This window comes from Helianthus annuus, chromosome 12, assembly GCF_002127325.2.
Source record: "Helianthus annuus cultivar XRQ/B chromosome 12, HanXRQr2.0-SUNRISE, whole genome shotgun sequence".
Classification (NCBI taxonomy): Eukaryota; Viridiplantae; Streptophyta; class Magnoliopsida; order Asterales; family Asteraceae; genus Helianthus; species Helianthus annuus.
In genome coordinates, this window is record NC_035444.2 from 44,261,586 (window position 1) to 44,275,687 (window position 14,102).

General features: G+C 39.5%; 1 non-coding gene across 1 annotated transcript; it reads left to right on the forward strand.

Moving 5' to 3' along the window:
• Nucleotides 1-13,733: 13,733 nt before the first annotated feature.
• Nucleotides 13,734-13,840, forward strand: LOC118485245. Its single transcript, XR_004875550.1, has one exon. It is a non-coding gene; the product is annotated as a small nucleolar RNA R71 (small nucleolar RNA).
• The last annotated feature ends 262 nt before the right edge of the window (nt 13,841-14,102 follow it).

A 14,102-nucleotide genomic window follows, 5' to 3' on the forward strand; every position in this document is an offset into this window, starting at 1 on the left:
GTATCATTTATCTTCAAAAGGTACAAAAAAACATACTCGATGTTTGCAAACTCTTGCATGTTACGTCCTTTAGTCCTAACACAATTAGTTTTCATGGTTAATTTTGACTAAGTCAACCTCACAAGAGGGTATTTTGGTCATTTTATACTAAACGCTAAAATAAACAATCATAAAAAACAATAAATAAAACAATTTTAAAATTATATATGTACATATATACTTATAAATGTATACAGACACCACATACATGACCCCTCTTCTCCTTTTCTCTCTCTCTAACTATCCTACCACCACCACTTACCCCCACCAATACCACAACCCATCTGCCACCACCACCACTTCACCTGCCACCACCACCACCATCGATCTATCTCCTCTCTCTTTACACAATTTCTCCCTCCAAAACCACCACTACCGCACCACCGCCACCACCTACCCCACTACCATCCACCTCTAATCTAACCAACACCATCACGACCTCCACCGTCGCGGTAGTGGTTCTGAACCACTTGCAACATCCGATGAACGAATCTAAAATCAAGCCCCAACCAAGAGACGAACAGATCTAGGAATCTTAGATCTAAAAGTGAAGGTGGTTAGGGTTGTAGACGACGAATGAATGGGGTTATGTTACGACGGGGGTGTTCAGAGGTTGGGGTTGCAGACAATTTGAGGTGGAAGGGGTGACGATTGATGGTTCGGATGGTGAATCATTACTTTTTACAAAAATAACAATAAAAGCAAGAATCTTGAAGTATCTGATCTACTGAAACTTCTACTTAAGCTTTCGATTGTCATTGTTTTGCTAGCGATTTGATGATATTACGGATCCGATTGGAGTCAGATCGAGCGTAACCGGATCTGTGCTAGTGGAAGTAGATCCGAGAACAGCTACGGGTGAATATGCCGCCGAATGGATTGGATTCTGACGGCCGTTGCTTGCGTTTTCTAGATTCAATGCTTGATTCTATCGCTTCGATGTTCTTCCGGTTTTGTTTAGAGTTAGGGTTTTAGGGTTTTGTTCTGAGTTGAAGAGAGAGGTATGAAGTTAGAGTGAGTGGTGGGAGCTGGTGGTGAATGGTGGTGGGAGGTGGTGGTGGTGGCGACAGGTGGGCGGTGGTCGGGTGGTTGTGGTGGTGGGTAGTTAGAGAGAGAAAGAGTGTACAGATAGAGAGAGAATGTATGTGTGTGTTTATATAAATATAACTATATATAAACAAAATTCTTTTATTTATTATTTTTTATAATTGTTATTTTAGTAATTAGAGTAAAATGACAAAATAATCTTATGTGGGGTCCATTAGAACAGATTTAACCATAAAAAATAACTAAGTTAAGGCTTAAGGACATAACTTGCAAGGGTTTGCAAACATCGAGTACGTTTTTTGTAGTTTTTTTTAAAACAAAAGACACTTTGCAATATAGTGTCAACATAAAGGACGATTTTTGTAGTTTACTGTCACGGTCCTTGCCCCGGTTTGACCCGGTCAAGAGCCGCGGAACAGGAATCCCGTGGTATTTAATTTAGGCGATCTTTTAATACTTAAAATGCCCGTTTATTTCATAATTAGGGATAAACCCTGTAATTTACAATAAAGTGATTTCACTGGGAAATCTTTATTTTACAAAAACATGTTTCTTTATTTATTTATATTGAGCCACTTCCTTACGCGTGTAGTGCTTCACAGCACTCTTTCCTGGATCACAACAGATCACCTGAAACATGTTTGAAAAAGGTTTTGTCAGCGGGGAAATACTGAGTGAATCATTCATTTTGTCTAAAATAATACTTTTGTTATAATTTACAGTATTAAGAGCGATTACAATGTTTCTACGTGTCAACCATATACCCAGGGTATTTGTCACTCGACCACCCATTGGCTATCTCGTTGTCCAATGGTGTCTGTGACTATGGTCATATCACCCCTTGGCTATCTCGTTGTCCAATGGTGATGGATTAACAAGTAATGTATACAAAACCCCACATACCGGCTGTAATGAAGACTACAAAGACTTAATCCCTATAATTATAACTTTGAAAATAGTTTGGAGTTTTGTAAAACAGTTGATAAAAAGAGAATGACTCACATTGCAGATTTATGCGGGCGGAGTTTAGTCTACTGATTAGCCTGTCTAACCTAATTTAAATAATAATGCACACGAACTGGGTTAGTAACTAATACATCATTTACGACAATTCACGATATTAAACCCTCACAACAAACGACAAAGTGCGATACTTAAACATCCATCAAATTAATGACGAATGACAAAGTATAAACCCAATTTGAGCAGCACTTTAACATTCGTTGGATAGTTTTAATCGATCGGACGTTGAATCGTAATAGCGATCGAGTTAATACCCGGTATTGTGGTAGCACCTCGCTATTATGAAATTATAGCTTTAACAGTGAGAATTCGTTTATAATTTGAAAGTTTTCGACAACAGAATGAAGTCCCTGCGCTAGGTTATTTATAGCCTGAATTTGGGTTTCACACGGCCCGCGTAAACCCTTAGTTAAATCTTACGCGGCCCGCGAGGCCGCCTAGTCTAGGCGTAGGTCTGGTTGGTCACTAGTAGGTCCCCAGGTAGTCAACACGTGGTCCCGGAATACTTATCCGGTCAAATAACGCGGCCCGCGTAAGTTTCCCTTTATAGCTTACGCGGCCCATCTGAAACCCTAAACGTTTATCTGATAATTTCTTAGTTAACGCGGCCCGCGTATGGACATGCTTAATCTTTATGCGGCCCACCTGAAGACCAATTTTCTAGATTTCTTGGTTTTTCATGCACAGTAGGGTTTTTAGGGTCCGGGTTTTTATTTATGGGTTGTTTAGGGACATTTTTGAAGGTCCTTACATCCTCCCCACCTTAATTAAAATCTCGTCCTCGAGATTTATTGGAATTAGTGAGGATACTTTCGCTTCATTTCTGATTCTAGCTCCCAAGTGTACTCCGGTCCTCTCTTTGAATCCCATTTGACTTTGACCAGCACTAGTCTTTTGTGCTTAAGAAACTTGACCTTTTTGTCTTCTATCTGCAGTGGCTTCTCTACAAATTTGAACTTTTCATTTACCTCTACATCTTGAAGAGGTACTACCAGGGATTCGTCTGATAGACATTTCTTGAGATTGGATACATGAAATACATCATGTACTCCAGCTAGTTCTTCTAGTAGTTGTAAACGATAAGCAACTGGTCCTATTCGTTGAATTACTGGAAATGGTCCTACGTATCTTGGACTCAGCTTTCCTTTCTTACCGAATCGTACGATTCCTTTCCAAGGAGAAACTTTCAAAAGTACCTTGTCTCCGATTTGAAACTCGAGCGGCTTACGACGATTGTCTGCATAGCTTTTCTGACGATCTCGAGCCGTTTTCAGTCTTTTATTGATTTGAGTTATCTTGTCAGTGGTTTCTTGCACAATTTCAGGTCCTGATAATTGACTTTCTCCTATTTCTGCCTAACAAACTGGAGTTCTGCACTTGCGTCCATACAGCGCTTCGAACGGGGCAGCTTCGATGCTTGAATGGTAACTGTTTTTATAGGAGAATTCAATTAAGGGTAGATGATCATCCCAGTTTCCACCAAAATCTATTACACATGCTCTGAGCATGTCTTCCAGAGTTTGAATCGTTCTTTCACTTTGTCCATCTGTCTGGGGATGATAAGCTGTACTTAAATTTAATCGTGTACCCATGGCTTCTTGGAAACTTGTCCAGAAATGTGAAGTGAAACGACTATCTCGATCCGATACAATGGAGAGTGGAACTCCATGTAAGGATACTACTTCGTCTACGTATAATTTGGCTAACCTTTCTATGCTGAAAGTTTCTTTCATGGGTAGAAAATGAGCTGACTTGGTTAATCGATGGTTATTAGTTCCCATTTCCAAACAGGCATTTCTAATTGTTGGAGTAACCCTGAAGGTTTCTGATGTTCTGCTTTAACTTGCGAACAAGTAAGACACTTAGATACATAACTAGCTATGTCCTTTTTCATTCCTATCCACCAGAAATTATTTCTTAAATCTTGGTACATCTTATTGTTTCCTGGGTGCATGGTATACATAGATTTATGGGCTTCCTCTAAAATCTTATTTCTTAATTCTCCTTGCTTAGGTACCCAAATCCTTTTCCGGTGGAATCTCCAAATTCCATCTTTTCCTTGCTCTAGTTCCTTTATATATCCTTTCATTCTTTCAGCATAGTCCTTGATTGCTGTTTCTTGAACTTTCTTCAATTGTTCCATTAAATCTAATTGCAAATTTAATCTAAGCATACGAACTCGTCGTTGCTTCTCATGATACTTACGACTTAAAGCATCTGCAACTACGTTTGCCTTTCCTTCGTGATATTGAATATCACAATCGTAATCACTTAGGATTTCCATCCATCTTCTTTGCCTCATGTTCAATTCTTTTTGCCCAAATATATACCTTAAACTTTTATGATCCGTATAGACAGTAAACTTACTCCCATACAGATAATGTCTCCAAATCTTAAGGGCAAAAATTATTGATCCTAATTCTAAGTCATGTGTTGTATAATTTTCTTCGTGCTTCTTCAATTACCTTGATGCATACGCAATTACCTTTTTGTGTTGCATTAATACACATCATAATCCTAGTTTAGAAGCATCGCAGTAGACTTCAAAATCTTCCGTTCCTTCTGGAAGGGTTAGAATTGGAGCGTTTGTTAGCTTTTGCTTCAGAATCTTAAAAACCTCTTCTTGCATGGGTCTCCATTCAAACTTAACTGCTTTACAGGTTAGCTTAGTCAAAGGCACGGCTATTTTAGAAAAATCCTTAATAAAACGCCTATAGTATCCAGATAATCCTAGAAAACTTCTAACTTCCATGGTTGATTGCGGAACCTTCCATTTGGTGATCGCTTCTATTTTAGCAGGATCTACGTGAATTCCTTCGTGATTTACCACGTGACCTAAAAATTGCACTTCCTGTAGCCAGAATTCACACTTTGAGAATTTGGCGTAAAGCTTTTCCTTTCTTAACAAAGTTAAGAGTGCATGCAAGTGCTCACAATGTTCTTCCTGACTTTTGGAATAAATAAGTATATCGTCGATGAAAACGATTACAAATTTATCCAAATACGGTTTACAGATCCTATTCATCATGTCCATAAATGCTGCAGGGGCATTTGTTAATCCAAAGGGCATGACTGTAAACTCATAATGACCATACCTCGTTCTGAAAGCAGTTTTAGGTATGTCTTCTTCTTGTACTTTCAACTGATGGTATCCGGAGCGTAAATCTATCTTAGAGAAATATCTAGCTCCCTGAAGCTGATCAAAAAGATCATCGATCCTAGGTAATGGATATCGATTCTTAATTGTAACCTTATTCAGCTCCCTATAATCGATACACATTCGCATCGATCCATCTTTCTTTTTCACGAACAACACTAGTGCTCCCCACTGGGATGAACTAGGTTGTATGAATCTTTTACTTAGTAATTCATCTAACTGCTTTTTCAGTTCTAGCATTTCTGTGGGTGCTAACCGATAAGGTGCTTTGGCTATTGGTGTAGTTCCAGGAATTAGATGAATCCTAAATTCTACTTCCCTGTCAGGTGGTAATCCAGGTAGTTCTTCTGGGAATACATCGGAGTATTCTGAGACTACTGGGATTTTCCTTAAGTTCCTTACTTTTGTGTTAATGATTACTGAAATCATATACACTACTTCTTGTTTTCTTGAATAACTAGCCAATTTCATTACCGAAATGAATTTCAGTGACTTTCGTGGTTTATCTCCAATAATTGAAATTACTTCTCCTGTGGGGGTACGAATTTCTACAGAATTCTTATCACAAAGGATTCGAGCATGGTTGGCTACTAACCAATCCATTCCTAATACTACATCGAATCCGGCTAATTTCATAGGTAACAGGTTTGTAGAAAATTTATGGCCTAGTAGTTCTATCTTTCCTTCTTGCAAAACCTTATTTATGCTAACAGAATTTCCATTTGCCGGTTCAACTGTAAAAATCTGCGTAAGGTTGGTTAAAGGTAAATTAAGAGCTTGGCAGAATGAAGTATTGATAAAACTTTGGTTTGCATCAGAGTCAAATAATACTTTTGCAAACACGTTGAGAACTAGGAACGTACCGGCTATCACATCGGGAATGAGTTCTGCTTCTTGAGTGGTCAGCTGGAATGCTCTGGCATTCTTTTTAGTAGTTTCGTCAGTCGTCTTAACTTTGTTGTCTGCTGGTTTGACCAGTTTGGGACATTAGGTTCTGAAATGCCTGGTTTCTCCACAGTTATAGCAGATCCTGGTCTTTTTCCTACAATCTTCCTCACGATGTCCTATAGCTTTGCAAAAGTTACAGGTTTCGTTGCATTTTCCAAAATGTTTCTTTCTGCAATTTCTGCAGAAAGGCGGGGTGGAAGATTGCCCGATTCCCCTCTTCTTGAACCTACTATTATTATCCATACGGAATCCTTGGGTAATTTTCTAAGCCAATTCCTTTTTCCGGTTTTCTTCTCGGGTACGTATCAGTTCATCAGTTAGGGTGTTAGCTAATTCTACCGCATCGTCAATAGTGCGAGGTCTCGCAGCTTTAACGATATTACGGATTTCGCCAATTAATGCCCAAATATAACGAGAAATGAGTACCGGTTCTGGCGAAGCCAGTGTTGGTACCACTCTAGCATATTTGAAGAATGTCGAAGTATATCCTCGACAGTCTACACCTACCATCCGATGGTTTAGGAATTTATTGGCCATTTGTTTTTTTTTTCATATTCGGGACAGAATTTTCTTTCCATTAACTGCTTAAATTCCTCCCAATCATGGCATAGACCGTAATTCTTCCTTTGGCTTGGAGTACCGTATTCCACCATTCTAGTGCCCCTTCTTTGAAAAGATGTGACGCATACATAACCTTGCCTTCTTCAGCACATTTACTTATCATAAGTACTGCTTCGGTTTTCTCCAACCAACGCAGTGCTGCAATCGCCCCTTCATTGCCTGCAAATTCAGTTGGTTTACAAGCAAGAAATTCTTTGTAAGTGCAACCAGGTGTTGCAGCTTTCATTTTCTTAGGGAATGGGGCCTGCCGTGGATCATTATCGTGATGAGTATGGTTGTCGCCTCCGTTTATGCTATTACTGCAGTTATCTTCTTGAGTACGTTTACTAGGAATAATTTGTTGAGGTTTAACAGGTTTCTAAGCAGCAGCCAATATTGCTGGAATAGCATTAGCTATCCCTTGAGCAACGATGTTTTCAATATCTTGTCTGGTCATAAATTGATTTTCCTGATTTTGCTCTGATTGGTTAACTTCGTTAACTGGTTCATTATCAGCATTTTCCATCTGGTAATTATTATATGTGTAATTTATTAGTTTCAAATAATTGATAAAAACAATTGCACATAATCACACAATTTTTTACAACACACATATACCCAAAACCGTCGATTTCTCGACTTCCATTTTTATAGATTATATTAGGCATCCGTACACACTGTTATTTTACAGAAGTTTTATTTTTAAACTATTTTACAGAGTTTATATTTGCTATTATACAAACACAGCCTCCCAAACCCCACTATTCCTTTGTCAGCTGACAATTTTAGTAGCGACGTTCCCTCTCGTCGTATTTCCAGGAGATTTGTTCTCCCATTTCCCACATCCTATTCCCTGCACCTATCAGCTCCTCGCCAAAATGGCAGAGTTCAGCTAGGTTTTCATTACTCATCGGTGGGTTTGGTATAGGTTCTGGGTCGAACTGAGGGAAAACGATATAAGGATTGTTAAGGAGGTTTTGAAACTGCCAGTCGTTAGTCCACCACTCGTCCATCTCTCCTAAAGGTTGGGTGTGGACTAGAGGGTCTGGAATAGCTGGTTCCAAATTCATTGGAAGTTGGGTTTTAGCAGGATAAGGGCAAAGATTGTGGGTGATAGGTTTAATGATATCACAGCTTGCCAGTAGATGATCTAATTCCTCCTGAAATGGAAATTTTTCAGTTTGCTTAGAACTTTCCCTAATTTCTATTCCTGCTGGCCTAGAACTTTCCCCGATTTCTATTCCCGTTTGCATAGAAATTTCCCCGATTTCTATCCCTGTTGGCTTAGAACTCTCTCCGATCTCAATCCCTTTTCCTTTATCCATAGGATTTTCTATTTTGGGAATTTTCCTAGTTGTTGGTTTCCTACTGCGTACTTTCCTCCATCCTACATATCTTCTTCTTTTTTTAGGCTTTGCTTTCTCCGGAGGTGGAGCTTGAAATTCCATAGGTTCCTCCAAATCAGCAATGTAACCAGTAAAGTCGTTGGAAACTTCTATTGGTACAGGATAGAGATTGAGATTCTAAAGGGCTTCAGATAACTCATTCACGTTGTTTAGCATATATGCAAAATGCACAAAAATGCTAAGTTAAAATTTTATAATAAAATTTCATAGATAACTATTTAAATATTATTGCATATCGTGTGACAAATTTTACATAAAGAATAACTGAAATTTAAAACATACTAGGGTTTGTTTATTTATTTATTTACTGGGTAATATTTTCTTTAGGTTTCCTGATTGTAGATGATAGGAGTGTTATTACTGGGTCAGGATATTGGTAGTTTTAAAGGTTAGCATTTACTGCTACGGTAGCTAACATATTGATGCGTGTCAGTGTGTATGTATTTTAGATGTATATTTTAAGCCCTTTTTACACTTTTAGCCAAGTTTTAAATTTATAAAACACGATATTTACTAACACTAAACACACATATGGGCAAGTGCACCCATCATGGACGTAGTATAGTGTTGGTAAGATACCGAGGTCGTCCAAGGACACAAGAGCTTTTAGTACCGGTTTATCCTCAACGTCTAACCAAATCAAAATGTTAGAAAAGATTTTTTTAAACTAAGAAAATAAAAACTAACTAAATGCTGAAAAATAAAAATAAAAACAGATAGACAAGATGAATCACTTGGATCCGACTCGTGTATTAGTATAACCTTTGATTATTTTCGCACTTTTGCACTTGTTTAAGAGATTATCTTAGTTATTGTAGTAGGCCCCTCTTTTGAAGGTGACGTTACCCTCAACCCAGTAGTTTGAGTCAGCAAGGATACAATCCTAAAGGGTCGGATTATTGAAAGATAATGAATTAAGTTATTAATGCAAATTATGGTAGGCCCCTCTTTTGGAGGTGACGTTACCGTCGACTAAGTAGTCTGAGTCAGCAGGGATACAGTCCTAAATGGCCGGGTTATAGTATTAATAGTAGTTAACTTATGAGGGGGTCAAAGAGTTTGGATCCCCGTCATCCAATACCTATGGGCATTGAAGGAGATCCTACTAAATTTGACCCAGGTCCCTTGCAAGACCTCTAAACGCTGAACAAGGGCAAGACCCTTACCAAATCGTTCCCTAAACCCCCGACCAGGTAGCCAACATACCTCCATATAGACCGTGGAGATATGAATGGTGAAAATCTTTTATTTTATATAGACAGTAAAATAATGCCAAGACACCACGGACAAACGATAAGGAAAGATCACCTTCAACATAAGCAACTAGTTATTAAAGTCATTAATACAAAACCAAATAAAAAGTGCAAAAGATTAAAAATAAAAAGTATTATACTAAACACTTGTCTTCACCAAGTGATGTAAGAGACTTAGGCAAACATGGCCTTGATTGTCAAGAACTCTTACGATCAATCTTGGATCCCGCGACGACTCACACACTCTATGATGGACAATGGATGATCGTGGTGGATGATGGTGTTATGGTGGTGGATGATGGTGGATGAAGTGTGAGAGAGGTGGTGTGCCAAGGGATGAGTTGCAATGAAACCAAGCACTCCTATTTATAGGCTGAACAGAAGGCTGGGCACGGCCCCGTGTCCGTTGGGCACGGCCCCGTGCCTTTCTGACACTCTCTCTCTTCATTAATTGTAATTCGCATGCAGTACTTTCGCCACGCCCCCGTGTTCACTGGGCATGGCCCCGTGGTGGGCAATAGAAGCTTCTACTGGTTTGTCTTTTCTGCTGCTTCTTGGGCACGGCCCCGTGCTGGCTGAGCACGGGGCGTGTTCAGTCTTCTGCCTCCTCTATTTTGCTTAGGAGGATGCTGTTGAGGGGTCAGGCAATCCACTTATGTTCCTTTTCTTGTATTTATGTTAGAATTAGCTGTCTTTTTGCTTCTTTTGTTAATTTGAGCTCATTTAATCCTGAAAATACAAAAGGAAGACAAAAACACTCTTTTTCCAACATTAGTACTTAAAAAGGGTTAGTTTTATGCCTCATTTGATGTAATTTATATGTTGCATTTTACACACATCAAATACCCCCACACTTGAATTTTTGCTTGTCCTCAAGCAAAACTCTTTAATATGTGACTTACACTCCCAAATGGAATGGGTAGAAGAGAAGGTTTTGGCTTGTCATAGAGTGTCGGGAATCCAAGATCTTTTTGGGTTTTATTTTTATTTATTTACTTACAATCCTGTTCATTATGATTTATTTTAGAACATTTCATAAGAGAGATTACTTATTTGGGCATATCATGCTTTTTTGAAATTCCATTTATATACAAGTTCACATACCTCACGGGAGAAATCACTCACACTCGGCCGAAGGTGTATTTTTAGTGAATCACTCGAGAGCGGCATGGAACTTATTCCTACCATAGGCTTACCAAGCAATGAATCCTCCTCCTTTTTAACTTTTTACCTTTGTAAATATCAAGAGGACTTTTTTTGGGTAAAGGCTTGGGCTAAAGGTGGGTAGTTGGGTTAGTGGTTAGTAGAAAAGGGCGAAAATCGTAAAAAGCGTCGGTTTTCGTAAAACATTTTGTTTTAGTGACTTTTTATTCTTAGTGAAGTGTTTCTTCAAACAAGCTTTTGTTTTAAGAGCTTTGTTTGTTTATCTCTAACTTCATTCATTTTTTTTTTTCAGATCACACGAAAGCCGAGCTTGTTACTAAAATAAAGGGTAAAAATAAAAAAAAGGGTTTTTGGTGGGTAAAAGGGTTTTTAGGGTAAAGAAATGAAAGGTTTAGGCTCAAAGGGGTTAACTAGGGGGAGTTTTTGGGTAGGTGAAAATAAAAATAATGGTTTTGAAAGAAAAAGGGGTTAGTCCTAATGCCTCCATCATTTACTTACTTGGGTTTAAGTTGGTAAGGACCGGGAATGAATTGTTGTGGCAAGTTCTAGAGTTGTAAGAACCAAGCGGCTATTCACACAAGAAACGAAAAATGAGCATTTAGCGTAAAGATGTGTATTTATATGCTCAATAAAGGCTCAAAACTCACTTTTTTTTGGGAATGGGTTTTTCTATGTGATCGAGTATATATAATCGAATTTTAACTAAGCTTGTCATGCCATTTCATAATTTTCTTATGTTGGTTCTTTTTATCACGACGCTATCGGTTGTAAACTTGTAAAAATATAACCTTGTTAGTCTTAGAATTCCCAACTTAAACTTTAGACAAGTAAAAAAAATGAAAATTTTTGAAAAAATTTGGGGTGATTAGCGGTTCCAATAGAGTTTTGTGTAAGGCTTGTTATTAGGACATGCAAAATTTCAAGGTTTTAGCATCCCCCCACCCCCCCCCCACACTTAAATTATACATTGTCCTCAATGTGTCTCAAAAATAAATTTGTAGGTTGATTAGATGTGTAACATGGTGTTAAAAGCAAAAAATTATGTTACTGGCAGCCTGGACACAGCCCCGTGGGGACTGGACACGGTCCTGTGTTCAGGTGCCAGTAACGAAAATTAAAGAAAAGAAACAGAAGCCTGGACACGGGGGCGTGTCTGTTGAACACGGCCCGTGTCCAGTTACCTGAACTGGGCATTTTTCTGCAGGGGGTTCAGCACGGGGCCGTGTTGGCTGGGCACGACCCATGCTGAACCTAATGTAACAGAGAGATTGTCGACGTGTGGCCTTGTTCTTGTGCATTGGGTCATGGTTCTCATTTCCCTTATCATCCTTTACCACCATGAGTGTGTTTTATTCCTGCAAATTAAAACTAAAAGATTAAACTAAACTAAGGATAGCTCCGCGGAATGCCTCCGTGGTGCGCCACGTTTATAAGGGTCCTTGGCTAGACCCAAGGTGAGGTTATATATTTTCTGAGTGGGATGGTTTGCATCCCATGTTGCACCGTCGGAGAGCAGCATCCAAACTCGAATCAATAACCTTCATGTAGTTGACCGGGTCATCGTCCTCTATTCTCTTTCCAACACCGAATTTTACTTCCTCATCCCCGTACCTTAAGGTGAGCGTTCCGTCATTCATGTCCACCACTGCCTGAGCGGTGGCGAGAAATGGTCTCCCTAGTATGAGGGGGACTTTGGTGTCTTCTTCCATATCAAGTATGACAAAGTCGGCTGGGTAGACAAATTTGTTTACCTTTACTAGGATATTTTCGATGACACCTTGTGGGAATTTGACGGATCGATCAGCAAGTTGTATGCTCATTTTTGTAGGACTCGTTGTTCCTAGGCCGAGTCTTTTGAACATTGATGAGGGCATGAGGTTAATGCTAGCCCCAAGGTCGGCTAGTGCATTACGAACGTGGAAGTCCCCGATCGAGCAGGGAATCGTGAAGCTTCCGGGATCGATTTTCTTTTGGGGAAGTTTGTTGAGTACGTGGGCCGAGCATTCTTCGCCTAAGTTAACTAATTTCAAAGTTTCAATTTTCCTTTTATGAGTGAGGAAGTCCCTCATGAACTTAGAGTATTTGGGCATTTGGGTTAGGACATCAATAAAAGGAATATTGATATGCAATTGTTTTAATAGACTTTCGAATTTTGCGAACAGCGCATTGGTCTTTTGACGGATTAACCTACCGGGGTACGGAACTCGAGGAGCCTTATTAGGCTCTGCTGATGGAGTGGAACCCTTCTCTTGTAGAGGCGGTGGTATAGTTTCCTCTGCAGGCGGTTGCACTTCCGTAGGCCCCACGGTGCGGTTTCGTAACGTGATGAGATGAACTTGCGCTTTTGGGTTTGTTTCGGTATTGCTTGGTAATGCGCCTTGTGGTCTCTCGGAAAAATTTTGGCTAGTTGACTTAATTATTTTTCTATGTTTTGAATACTAGCTTGTTGATTTCTAAAATTTGATTCTAATTGTAGAAACCTTTCCGAGTTTTTCTTTTCAGTGTCGGAGATGAGGCGAGATACAGTATCTTCAAGCCTTTATCGTCCACCTTGTTGTTGAGTGAAATTTTATGACTCATTTCTTGGTTGTTGAAAGTTTATTCGTTGGTTTTGTGGGTTACTACTATTGTCGGGTTCTCTCCAACCAAGGTTAGGGTGATTTCGCCATCCTTGGTTGTAAGTGCCTGTTGGAGGACCCGACTGCCTAGGTCTATTGTCAATGTAGCTTACCGACTCTTGTTGATCGTCCGTTTCTTTCACCCAACTCCAATTTTCATGTGGCCTACCACACCCTTCACAAGCCATAACTGAGACCGTTTTTGTCATTTCCAATTTTTTTTTTTATTTTTGAAGAAAGGGCCTCGATTTGGGCTTGTAAAGAAGTACTTTCATCAACCTTATGGGCGCCCGAGGCAATAGATTTATTACCTCGGGGAGTGTGCCACTGAAAATTGGTTTGAGCAATTTCCTCAATTTGGTTATATATTTCATGCGGGCGGCGATTACCTAAAAGTCCACCGGAGCTAGAGTCAAGTGTCTGCCTTATGTGTGGCAACAACCCATTATAGAAAGTGGATACTTGTTGCCATATCGCAAGGCCGTGATGTGGACACTTTCGCAATAGCTCCTTGAACCTTTCCCAAGTTTCATATAAGGATTCCCCGTCCTCTTGTGAATATGTACTAATTTCAGTCATTAATTTGGCCGTTTTAGCGGGAGGGAAATACTTATATAGAAATTTTTGGTCTAGTTCATCCCAGGTGTTTACCGACCCAGCTGGGAGGGCGTTGAGCCAAGCTTTTGCTCGGTCTTTTAGCGAAAAAGGAAACATTCGAAGGAGGATGGCGTCATTTGATGCTCCATTGATCCGAAAGGTATCACATATTTCTAAGAAATTAGTAATATGTAGATGGGGATCCTCGTCCGCAAGCCCATGGAAGGTTGCGGAGTTTTGGAGCATTTGT